General features: G+C 36.2%; 1 protein-coding gene across 2 annotated transcripts in view; it reads right to left on the bottom strand.

The window, feature by feature from the left end:
* HHLA2 (HHLA2 member of B7 family) overlaps nt 1-12,754 on the bottom strand; it is an 82,015-nt gene extending 69,261 nt beyond the window's left edge. For both annotated transcript variants that reach the window (XM_074233796.1, XM_074233806.1), the window contains exon 1: nt 12,722-12,754. The gene's annotated coding sequence lies outside the window, so the exon portion shown is untranslated. The remainder of the gene's footprint in view (nt 1-12,721) is intronic.
* Nucleotides 12,755-13,272: the final 518 nt, after the last annotated feature.

Below are 13,272 nucleotides of genomic sequence, written 5' to 3'. Positions count from 1 at the left end.
TTTCATGACCACTTGAATTTTCACGTGTCCAAATTGGATTTAGGTCTAATCAATGCATAAATCAAATTGCCCTATATTCTGATGCTCTCTGGTTCCCTTCTTTGAGACACCAAAACTGTTTCTGAAGAACAGTTTGGAAGCTTCCTCTTCTCAGAGTATCACTGAGTAGGGAAGAACCTAAATTCTTTTCTTGCCTTCATAACTGGGAGGTAGTATCAAGGTTGATTTTCCATTCTGCTCTTGACTCTTGGACAGACTCAGTACTTTGGGGAAGGGTGGTTCTCTTCCCAACATCTCCATTTTCTACTTTGGTAAATCAAGGTGTATAATGGTTGTTACCACAATAATTAGTTTCCCATTTTAAAACCTTTCAGCACCAGTTGTACTCTTCAGTGCTAAACAAGGTAATTAGGCACTTAACTCTTCTTCTTCCCAACTTAGTTGGCACATTTATGGATGTAATGAATTATTTGTCAGAAGCCTGACAGGGTGCTTGGGACCACTGTGAAAACAAAAGCTACAGCTACTCTAGGGATTTACCATCAATGTAATTATGAACTAATTGTGATGTACTAGCAACAGGTGTCTCATGTTTTATTCCTGTACCTTGCAAATCAAGTCACTGAGGGAAATATTTGGATTTACTATAAGCAAGAGAGTCTTCAAAACAAAGTTAAAACACAAAACAAAATGGAACTGTGGGGATTGAATAAGAAGTCAAACTCAGTAGCAGTCTTTAGCCCTAAATTGCTGTAGAAAATCACTGGCTTTGTGTGTGTATGTAATCAAAAGAGCTCACTCTTTCTCAGACTTATCAGTTCACAGTGCTGACTTATGTAAAATGGGAAACTATTCAAATGTAAGGTGTTTTGTTATATTTATTGTGTATGTTCTTGAACTGTCAGAAAGAACAAAACAATAAATGAACAAAAGAGAGAATAATGGAATAAGAAAATAAGAGAAAGAAATGAATGAAATAAAGGAGTGAGAGAAGATGGGAAGGAAGGTGACTGAGAAAGAAGGAAGAAGGGAGGAAAGAAGAAAAGAAAGGAGGGTGGGAATAAAGGATGAATAAAAGTGGGGGAGGAAAGAAAGAGGAAAAGAAGCAAGGAAAGAACCAGCAAATCCCCAGATTTTCAGATATACTTGGCTGATGCTCTTTATTTAAAAAAATTTCCCATTTGACAGAAATACCTTCTGATAGCATCTTTCAGTCTATTTCTGAATCTTCTAACATGATTACATGTTAGAGACATGTCTCTAACACTATAATGAGGTGGCTCTTCTTGCGTTTTCTCCAACAGATTGCCCCTTCAATCCACCCTTCACTCTCATCTTCAACCTCTCCCTATCTACTTCTTCCTTGACTATTGTCTTCAAACATTGCCAAGTCTACCTATCCTTAAAAATAACTTTCAGTAGACAATACCACCCCACATCAAACTATTATCCTATATTTCACTCTCTTTCTTAGACAAATCCCCTGGGGATGGAAAAACTGTCTGAAGATAGCCTTCACTTCATCTAAGCCACTCCTGAAAACTCTGTAGTCAACACTCTAGTCTTATCACTCAACCAAAATTGTGTTCTACAAAATTATCAAAGATTTCTTAATCACCAAATCTGGTGAGTTTTTCCTCTGTTCTCATCATTCTTGACCTCTCTGCTGCATTTGAAATCATTGACTCCTTTTCTTTCTTGTATGCTTTCTCCTTTCTAGGTTTCACAACATATTTTACTCCCTCCTAGATTCTCTCCTGCCTATCTATCTGTTCAATCTCTCCTAGGCTCTCTTTTCTTCTCTCTCTCTACAAGCTCTTTTAGTGATATCATCAACACTCAGGATGTTAATCATCACTTTTAGATGGAGGTCTCATGGGTCATAGATTTCAACTCAAAATATCTTCTGGGCATCAATCTCAAATTATTAACTGCCTTTTGGACATTTCGAAAGGGATGTTTCAGACACACTCCAATGTCCCATGTGTGAACTCTTTAACCTTTCTACAACAGTCATTTAGCAAATCACCTAAGTTCATAACCTCAAGCTTATCCTCAACTCTTTACATTCTGCCTAGTCCCTCATCCCTGCTGGTTAATTGTTTGCCAGATCTTGCTTTTTCTATTTCCACATCCCTTGCATTCAATTACTCTCTACTCACTTAGCTACCACCTTGATTCTGGCCTTTTTCCTTTTTCTTGAACTACTGCAATAATCATCTAATTGATTTCCCTGCCTCAAGTCTTTCCCTATTCCACTCTATCTTCCACACTGCTACCGAAGTGATTGTCCTTAAGTGTAGATTCAACCATATCACTTTCCTACTCAATAAAATCCAATAGCTCCCTATAGCCTCTAGGATAACATAAATTTTTATAGCTTTTAAAGCCATTTCAGAACTTGGCTCCAGCCTCTTAAGTTTATCATATATTCTTCTCTTGCTCCAACTCTGTAACCCAGCTGTCTCATTTCCTGCCTTCATGCCTTTACATTGCCTATCCCCCAAGTCAGAAATGCTTTCCTTCCTTCCCTCCTCCCTCAGAAAATCCCTCTCTTCCTTCAGGAAGAAGGACAAACACCACCTTTTGCATGCGGTATTTCCTCATTCTTCTACTTTCTATTGCCCTTTGTCCTATTTTATTTATGTTGTATTTAATATACATGCCTTTGTAATTATTTTATATTTATTACACACACACACAATAAAAGCTGTCTCACCTATCAGAGAGGAAGAGCCTTAAGAGAATGGAATGTTTCCATTTTTTGTTTTATGTTAATTATTAACAAAAATAGTTCACATTTCTATCGGACTTCTATGTATCAGTCATTATGCAAAACATTTTACAATGATTCTCTCATTTGAGCTTTACAACAACCCTGGTAGGTAAAGCACCAGCTCTGGAGTCAGGAGGACCTGAGTTCAAAACCAGTCTCAAACACATAATAATTACCTATGTGGCTTTGGGCAAGTCACTTAACCCCACTGCCTTGCAAAAACTTTAAAAAAAAAGAATACAACAACCCTGGTAGGTGGGTTCAATTATTACTTCCATTCATTTCATAGATGAGGGAACTGAGGCAAACTTAAGTGATTACCACACAACTAATGAATGTCTAAAGTGAGATTTGAATTCATGTTTTCCTGACTCCAAGCCCAATGGTCTATCCACTGTGCCACCTAACCTAGGTGATTAATAAAATCTTGTTTATTGAGGCTACTGAAAAAGTTGGAACTTTGTACTGAACTTTTTAGATAATTCTGATGATTCCTATTAGACTTTAAGATGAGCTGAGCTTGCTAAACCAGAAGAAGTGTGCTAGATAAGGAACAGTTCCATAGTTTTCATTTTCTCTAGCTCCTGGTAAAACCAGGGCGGGTGGTTAGCTCCATGGATAGAATACTAGTTTTGAAATTCAAATCCAATCTCAGACACTTACTGAATGACAGTGGGCAATCACTTTAATCTGTGTTCCACTGGAGAAGGAAATGACAAACTTTCCTGAGAACACCTCACAGCCAACATTAGCTTATGATGGTTGATAGGGGTCACATCGAATCATACAGAACTGAATAAAAATTGTTATTTCTGTCTGGTCACTGTTCATACCATACCATGCCTATTCACTCTTTCAAATCAGTGGCCCAAACTGTGATTTCTTTTTCCTATGCTATCCTACTTCTTTTCATTCTAATCTTTAATGGTCATAGATTTAGATATGAGAAGGATATTAGAATCCAACAAAATGTGGAAACTGAGGTCCAGAGAGATAACATGATTTGCTCAGAGTAACATAGCTATTAAGTTTTGGAATCAGAAAGACCTAGTTGGAATTCTGACTCCATGTCTGTCTATACCTATCTCTTGCTGCTTCTTGGCTCAAAGCTGACTATATGATCTCATTTTTAAGTAAGGCCAATGGAACCTAGAAGAGATACTGATTTATAATCTAATTGTACTGTCTTTGAAGGAACAGCTATTTCTAAAGCTTTGGAATGATGGAAAATTACATTCTTATTCTATGAAAGTCATTTAAAATGGATTTACATGTTTGTTCTGAATTAGAAATTCCCCTGCTTCTGATAGTTACTGACCATGAGAAAAATCTTTAACCTCTAAGACTCTAACTTACAGTTGAATCCCAGCCTACCTCCAAGTAGAGAGAGTTCCCCCACACTAGAGGAATCACAAGACTCTGAGGGATTCATATTACGAGATAGAAACCACTTGTAAATTCATTACCCACGGACCTCCTAAAACTATCCTTTGGCTTTACTAACTCTATATTCAACATGTTCTGGGACCTTACATTCCTAAATTTGCCTTTTAATGATTAGAAGGGAAAAATTAGTACTAAATCTCCTCCTTCTCAGTCTCCAACATGAAGATATAACAGATTTTCTTTCTCCCTTGTGAAATCCCACTGATATTTTAATTATACTCTGCTTCTATGTTAACTACTGAAGTAGACCAGTCTAAAAAGACAGAACCCTGGGCTAGCAACCTTTTATTTCAAATGACATCAATCAGTAACTGTTCTACTATTTGTTGTACTCCAAGAAAGAAAGAAAAGAAAAGGCAATATTTTCTGATCTCCTTTAGGCAGAGTTTTTGAAGCTTCATTACCATGAACTATTTCCTCAACTTGAATAACCCTTTTATTCCCACACCCCCAAAATGGAACAAAAGACTGAGCAAAATACTGAGTCAGACAACTTAAAATTAAAATAATCCAAAAATTAGGAGACACAACTTTTTTTTTACATATAGAATATTTCTTAAATCTAATCCCTTCCCTCCACTAAAGCAGCTAAGCTACATCCTTAGTGTAAGAAATAATTCATATGGACCCCTACTCTCTTCTAATCAGTATTCTATAGTTCGATATGCTACATAAATCATATAGGGGTAAATAGTTTCATAATGGGCCACAAACTTTATTGTAATGTCCACTCCTTTTTCACCAAGTTATGAGGCTCACTTGGGCAACCACAAGAATGCTGACAAAGAGATCTCCATTATGTTTTGCTAATAATCCAGCCCAAACCTAGTATGTGAGTTGCCTTGATGCTTTGTAAAGCCCCTGAATTTACTGTTTTACCTCCAGACCTCTCTCTATTGTTCAACATGAGTAAGTGACCATCTTATGACCCATCTTATGACATCCCAACTAATATGTCATTCTTGGCTCCCAAGAGCAAGGTCCATCAACCAATAAGATTTTGTATTTTACCATACCTCTTTTGTATATTTGGGTATGCAATAAAAATAAGATCCCAGAAAAAGGGGGTATTTCAGATAATGAGAAAGATCTAAGGTCCTTTTCATTAAAAGAGAGCATGAATCCTTTAATAAAGTGAGCTTCAGTCTCTTTTTTTGTAGAATGGACAATTTTAATCCCCTCATTAGTCCTCCATCATTGGTCCTCTTCCAGAACAAAGGAGAAACAATACCAATACTATTCCTATACCATAATTTGTTCAGTCTTTTGTTGTGGAAGAAGACCAATGACATCAGGAGGGTGACATCTTCACTTGTAAGTGAACTAAATTTAAGTGAAACAGGGCTGTGCAAATTCATCAGCTTTACTCTCTCCTCCAAGGTCATCGTAGTTCAATGACAAAACATAGGTCAGGATGTCTAGAAATGACCCCCAGATACAGTGGGAAACCTTTTTAAGCTAAGGTCTTTCTCAGGTTTCATTTCTCAGCACTCATTCAGTGATTTAAGACTAGATAAGAAATATGATAGATACAAGTCATTCTCCAATTGATAAATGGTCAAAGGATATGAACAGGCAATTTTCAAATGAAGAAATTAAATTATATATAATCATATGAAAAAATGCTCCAAATAATTGTTGATTAGAGAAATATAAATTAAAACAACTATGAGGCACCATCTCCCACCTATCAGATTATCTAAGATGATATAAAGGGAAAAAATGATCAAAGATTGTGGGAGGATTGGGACAACTAATCCAACTATTCTGGAGAACAATATGAAACTATGTTCAAACACCAATAAAGCCGATCGTAGTCTTTGACTCAGCAATACCAATACTAGGCCTATAACCAGAAGAAATCATAAAAAATGGGAAAAGTCCCACATGTACCACAATATTCATAGTAGCTCTTTTTTGTAGTGGCAAAGCATTGTAAATTGAGGGGATGCCCATCAATTGGGGACTGACTGAGCAAATTTTGGTATATGAATATTTCAGAGTACTATCATTTTATAAGAACTCATGAATGGGGGCGGCTAGGTGGCACAGTGGATAGAGCACTGGCCCTGGAGTCAGGGGTACCTGAGTTCAAATCTGGTCTCAGACACTTAATAATTACCTAGCTGTGTGGCCTTGGGCAAGCCACTTAACCCCATTGCCTTACAAAAAACTAAAACTAAAAAAAAAAACCTCATGAATGGTCATACTCTGGAGAAGTATAGAAAGAATTACAGGAACTGATGCTGAGCTAAGGGAGTAGAACCAAGAGAACATTGTATACATTAACAACATTGTGAGTTGATCAGCTTTGACAATGCAGCTCCTCTCAGCTAGTCAGAGAGCTAGGGCCACCCTGGGAAACCTGTTATGGACAACATCATCCAAATTCAGATTAAAAAATAAAACAAAGAAAAAAAAACCAATCAACTACAGAATCTAAATGATTTCCTTTTTAAATTTCTCTTCTGTTTTCTTTCCTATTCCCCTGGCCTTATTTCTTTTCCCTTAGTCTTAATTCCTCATATAGAAAATGATTAATGGGAATAGTCAGGTGGTGCAGTGAATAGAGCACTGGCCCTGGAATCAGGAAGACCTGAGTTGAGGTCTGGCCTCAGACACTTAATAATTGCCTAGCTGTGTGGCCTTGGGCAAGTCACTCTTAACCCCATTGCCTTAAATAATTTTTGAATGATTAATATATAAGTAAGCATGTTAAGCATAAATGTACATGTAGAATGTTCATTCACTAGACTGTTTCCTCTTAGAGGGAGGTGGGAAGGGAGGGTGAAAGAAAACTGTGTAATTTATAAATCTGCATGTGAATGAATGTTGAAAAACTTTCAAAACATGTAATTGGAAAAATAAAATTAAAATATCAGTAAAGAAAAAATTAAAAAGGAATATGATAGCACTGTAAAAAATAGAAGAAAGATAGTTTTAGAGAAAATTGGGAAAAATTATAACAACTGATGGAATGAAATGAGCAGAACCAGAAGGATAATTAATATTGTAACATCAGTATTTTCATAAATGAACAATTCTATAAGACATAAGAACTCTTGGGGCAACTAGGTGGCACAGTGGATAGAGCATCAGCCCTGGAGTCAGGAGTACTTGAGTTCAAATCCGGCCTCAGACATTTAATAATTGCCTAGCTGTGTGACCCTGGGCAAGTCACTTAACCCATTGCCTTAAATTAAAAAAAGTAAAAAAAAAGACATAAGACCTCTTGGCCAACACAATGATCAACAATAAATCCAGAGGTCAGAGGTGATGGATTACTAAGCAAGATGAGATGCTTATTTTTTGGATGTGGCCCAGTGTGGGAATTTGATTGGATTTTGCTTATTTGTTTCAAGAGTTTTATATTTTTTTTGTTTCATTTCCTGGGAAAATAGTGGGAATGCTTGAAAATACCATGGAAGGAAAATAAGATGCAGCTAATGACCCAGAAAGAGATTCAGTTTCTACAGCTTGACTGAAGAATTTTGGCTTATCGAATAACTAGGTTTTAATCCCTGCTGTGACACTCAAGGCCTTAGTTTTCTCCACTGTAAAAATGAATGGGGTGGGCATTTCAGTGCAATTTTTATCTCTATCTTTGTTCAGCCTCAGTCTTTGTAAAAGAGGAATTCTTTCTCTAGGACCTTGGGGAAGTTATTTCCATTTTCTGGGAAGTAAAAACCAATTTTTTTAAAAATTAGTAAAATCAAGGAGTTAGATCACATAAAGACTCAGGTCTCTTTTAGTACTAATATGATATTTTTGAAGGAGGTTTTTTTTTGACAATATAGAGTACAGGGCCCAGAAGCATTAAGATCTGAATCCAAATCATATCTCAGACATATAATAACTATGTGATCCTGGACAATTAACTTAATCTCTATATGCATCTGCTTCTTTATCTATAAAATGGGGTTCTGATAGTATATATCTCCCATAGCTGTTAAAAGGATTAAATGAGATAATAATTATAAAGTATTTATCTCATCCTTAGAACTAGGGGGAGGAGAGAATGTGGCAATTTAAGTCCTATTTCATTCCCCTTCCCTAAAGCACTCATTGGTAGTCAAGGTCTTTGCTTTTGTCCTATCCCCCAGTAATTCATTTTTCTTGGATAACAAGTATGAAGAAACAACTCATTATTGTTGTTATTTTGGTGCAAAATTCTATCACTTTCAATAAGAAATTACCTAATGTTTAAGTGGGCAATCTCTAGAGCAGTGATTTTCTGGTGAGTGGAATGGTGTCTCTGCTTTCCCCCTACATGATAATGTCTAGCTGACTTCCCCCCTACTCCCCACTCCCCACTGGTGCAAAAACAATCCCAGTGAGGCTTTGCTTGTAGCAAAGACAAATACAAAGGAGCTAAGTGGTTCAACTGAAGGAGCATGGGGTTTGGAATGATAAAGACCAGAATAGCTATAATAAATATTATAGAGTGTTCAATTTACTGTTGAGTTCAGATCCTACTTGAGCAACTTAACTAAAGGTAAGTGCATATGACTTTGGCCAAGTCATTTAATTTCTGTTTACCTCAGTTTCCTCATCCATAAAGTTATACCATTTAAATTACAGGGTTGTTGTGAAGATCATATAAATTGCATGAGGTATTTCCTCATTCTTCTACTTTCTATTGCCCTTTGTCCTATTTTATTTATGTTGTATTTAATATACATGCCTTTGTAATTATTTTATATTTATTACACACACACACACACACACACACACACACACACACACACACAATAAAAGCTGTCTCACCTATCAGAGAGGAAGAGCCTTAAGAGAATGGAATGTTTCCATTTTTTGTTTTATGTTAATTATTAACAAAAATAGTTCACATTTCTATCGGACTTCTATGTATCAGTCATAATGCAAAACATTTTACAATGATTCTCTCATTTGAGCTTTACAACAACCCTGGTAGGTAAAGCACCAGCTCTGGAGTCAGGAGGACCTGAGTTCAAATTTGAGCTCAGATACTTAATAATTACCTAGCTGTGTGGCCTTGGGCAAGCCACTTAACCCCATTGCCTTGCAAAAAAGAAAAAGAAAAAGAAAAAAAGGGAAATCATTAAATATTCAAGGCAAAGCTAAGACTACCAGGATACAGTGTGCCAGGAACTGTTAAAATATGAAGAAACTCCCTATTTGATTCTAAGTTGTCAGCAAGGATTGTCTTTTATTCATTTTTGTATTCCCCTACCCAAAGGCCCTAGCCAAGTATTGCATGCATGGTAGATGTTCAATAAATGTTTTTTGAACCAGTGTAGAAAAAATTAAAGTGTTGAGGAATGAGGCAAAGCTGTTTAATTATGTGTACCCCTTGCAACTATGCAAAATTTCTTGTAAAAAAATATCATTTTCAAATTAAAGAAGCAGAATAAAAAAGAGGACAAAAAAGAAACTAATATAAAGTTATTGCTTATGTAGTTGCACCATTTTGGGGACAAAATAGAAAAGGAATGAGTACCTAAGATACATAAAGGATACACGAAAACAACAAATATGACAGAGTAACCCATGGAAAAAACATGTTGAATTTATTGTCAGAAGATGTGGGTTCAATTCCTGTACCTGATACTTACTATCTCTATGACCCTGGACAAGTCATTTAAACCTCTCTGGGTTTCAGTTTCCCTATCTGTAAATCAAGGATGTTGGAGTCAATGATCTCTAAAATACCTGTAGCTCTAAATCTCTGATTTTTCAGAAAAAAAAGGAAAAGACACAAAGATGGAAGAAAAGTAATAATATTGAATGGTAAGTGCTCTCTTATGCATATTTATTTTCCTTTCCAGCATTTGGGTACAGATCTGATTCCTGTCTTCAAGGAATTTAATAGAGGGAGACTTTTCTTTCTCTTCCCCACAAGGAATGAATTTTGTACTATGGAGACCAAAACTGAAGCCTTTGAAAATGACCTTGGAAACAGCAAGGAAGTCAATTCTCAAACTGAAAATGAGTGCCAAATTCTTAATGAATTGTATCTGATCCACTTAGCATAGCATACACACACATGGACAAGATTTGTAATTTCCAAGTTATGTGACACTCTTAAACTTCTATTAATTGAATCAGATAGTTATCAAGACAACCAGGGAGTTTTAAATATTTTGCCCAGGATCATAGAATCTATATGTGTAAGAAATAGGACTTGAAACCACTCTTTCTGGTGTCTGTCAATCAACCAACGAACATTTCTTAAATGTCTATTATGTGCCAGGCTAGCATTAGGGATGCAAAAGGAGGCTTGTTGCTTGTCTTTCCTTCTTGAGGAGGATCATGATATTAAGAAGGTGATGCCATGACTTGCAAGTGAATTGGATTTAAGTGAGGTAGGAGCTGCATAGAGTCGTCAACTTCACTATCTCCTCTAGAGCCATCTGGGTCCAGTGACCTGATATGGCTTAGGGCAACTAGAGATGGCCCTGGATGTAGTAGAAGACCTTGGTCTTTTTAAGTTAAGGTCTTTCCCAAGTCTCAGTTCATCTGAGGCAAATCACTCTGGTGATCTGAATGTCTTGAAGCAGGCAGACCCACCCAGAAGGCTGTGATGATAGTCCAAGTGAGGTGATAAGGATCAGTCCTAGAGTTGTGGCAGTGTCAGAAAACACTGATCTAGAACAGCTCTCTATCCACTCATTAATTGAGGAATGGTCTCTCATAAGGAAAATAGCCTAAAATCCAAATGATCGTCATACCTGGAAGATAAAGATTCTATTCATCCATAATATAGATACAGCTAATGGAAATGAAATGGGGAACAGCCATCTTTCTCTTCTCCCTCTTAGGCACTGTGGCTTAGAAAAATCAGGATTAGGGTTTTGGTCTGTTTCATTTTTATTTTGCAGTTCTAGATGCAAAAAGTGGAGTCCACAAAATCACGATCTGGCATTATACACCAGGTCAGGTGTTGCTGCCAGTCTAGCAGGGAAACTCCAAGAAACTAAAGTAATGACATATGAGTCCAGAAGGTTTTTGGACTTGAAATTGAGTAAGACAATATTACTGAATTAATCTATGAACCTCATCATTCTCTCCTCTCTTTCCTGGGATCTAAGGAAGTGAGTGTAAGGAAAAATTATGTTCCCCCAACTATTGAGGGGAGCATGTTTGTATATTTGTTCTTGCTATGCCTTTGAAGTAAATATTCATTTATAAAAGCAAGAGTGATTAAGTGGTTAATTGAAACTAGTGTGGAGGGGAACCCTTAAAATAAGGGGTGTATAATTAATAGAAATGAGTCAATGGTAAAGACTAGTTACCCTCAAAATCCTTAAAGATATCAGAGAACCATGAAGGTGGGATAAAATGGGACCAGAGAAGATACTAGGACAAACACACTCACACAAACATATATGCACATGTAAGTACACATCATCTGATCATATATATGTTCATGTGTGCATATCTACACACATGCATGTGTGTGCATGTATTGCATATAATGTGTATGTACATGACATTATTGTTGCTGTTCAGTTATGTCTGACTTTTTGTGTCCCTAGGAATCATAGTACCCTAGACCACTTCTGTCCTTCACTATCTTCTGAATTCTATAGGGGCTTATCTTCTAATGTCAACTCTTCTCATTTTAATACTGTCTGTGGGATTTTTCTCTGCAAAAAATATTGGAGTGGTTTACTGTTTCCTTCTCTAATGGATCCTGTTTTATCAGAACTCTCTACTATAATCTTGCTCATTTTGGGTAACCCTGAATGAAAGAGCTCATTGTTTCATTGAGCTATTTCTGCCTTTCTACCATGACAAAGCAGTGACCCAAAAGAGGTATGCATTCATTCACATATATTAAATATATGTCTGTATATATATATATATATATATATATTTGCAAATATATAATATAGATTTTTATGTGTATTTCCCCTGTATCAATTCAAATACAACTTAGCAAGTGACACTACTTTACTAAATGGATTTTTATAATATAATTTTTAACTATTTAACAATGTATCAGGGGCAGCTAGGTGGTGTAGTGGATAAAGCACTGGCCTTGGAGTCAGGAGAACCTGGGTTCAAATCCGACCTCAGACACTTAATAATTACCTAGCCGTGTGGCCTTGGGCAAGCCACTTAAACCCATTGCCTTGAAAAAAAATCTAAAAAAATGTATCTTTCAACACAAAAATACTTGTCACCTTGGATATGAGATTTCACAAAATATATATATATATATATATATATATTTCATATATATCTTTGCAAATTCTAAAAGTTATTAGCAAAAAAAACCCCTGTTACTTGTATAAAAGAAACAACTCTCTCAGAATTTTCCAATCTTTAATTATATTTACCTTACATATAGTATTGTATATGAAAGCAGTACTTAAGAAGGTACCTACTTTCCCCCACTATTCTTGTGATAAGAAAAGCATGCCAAATTCAAAACAAATGAAATATGTTCTACTCGCTCCAAGTCCCAGATTTTAAGGCATCATTATAATAGAAATTCAGCAAAATATTTCTTACCTTGACTGGAGAGAAGTATCTAACTGGCTTACGAGGAAATAAACTTCCAGGTTTTCAACCTGGATGACTCAAGAGACTTTGCTCTCTGATTCATAATCACTCACCTTTACTGACAGTTGTTTTTTTTTCCTAACCGCACCTTTTCTGAAGAAATAAACAAAATGTGTGTTTTCTTTAGATGAAGAGGGAACCAACTGAAGAAATTTTAAAATGAGGTTTAAAAGTGTTTTTGAAAAATGTTTTTGGAATGGTCTAGTTTTAACTTGAAAGGTGACTCAAAAGGACCAGTTCTGACCTTTCTTAATCTCCTAAATCCAAGATTGGTGAGTTCTTCTCCCCCCAAAACAAACCAGAACTGTATCTCCCTACCCTAGGCTCTCCAGCAACATTTTTGGATCCTGGATGGGCACAAATGTCCCTCTCTCCAGTTTCTTTTCTAACAAATGAACAGCCAAGAAAAACAAATCTAAGCATTGCTCATATCTGAAAATGTCTATCTCATACTGAAAATCTCATCCATCATCCCTCTGATATTGATGATGAAAATAATA

This window comes from Macrotis lagotis, chromosome 1 (genome assembly GCF_037893015.1).
Source record: "Macrotis lagotis isolate mMagLag1 chromosome 1, bilby.v1.9.chrom.fasta, whole genome shotgun sequence".
Taxonomy (NCBI): domain Eukaryota; kingdom Metazoa; phylum Chordata; class Mammalia; order Peramelemorphia; family Peramelidae; genus Macrotis; species Macrotis lagotis.
The sequence above is the reverse complement of the archived record's forward strand: the minus strand, read 5'-3'. Positions and strand labels throughout refer to the sequence as shown.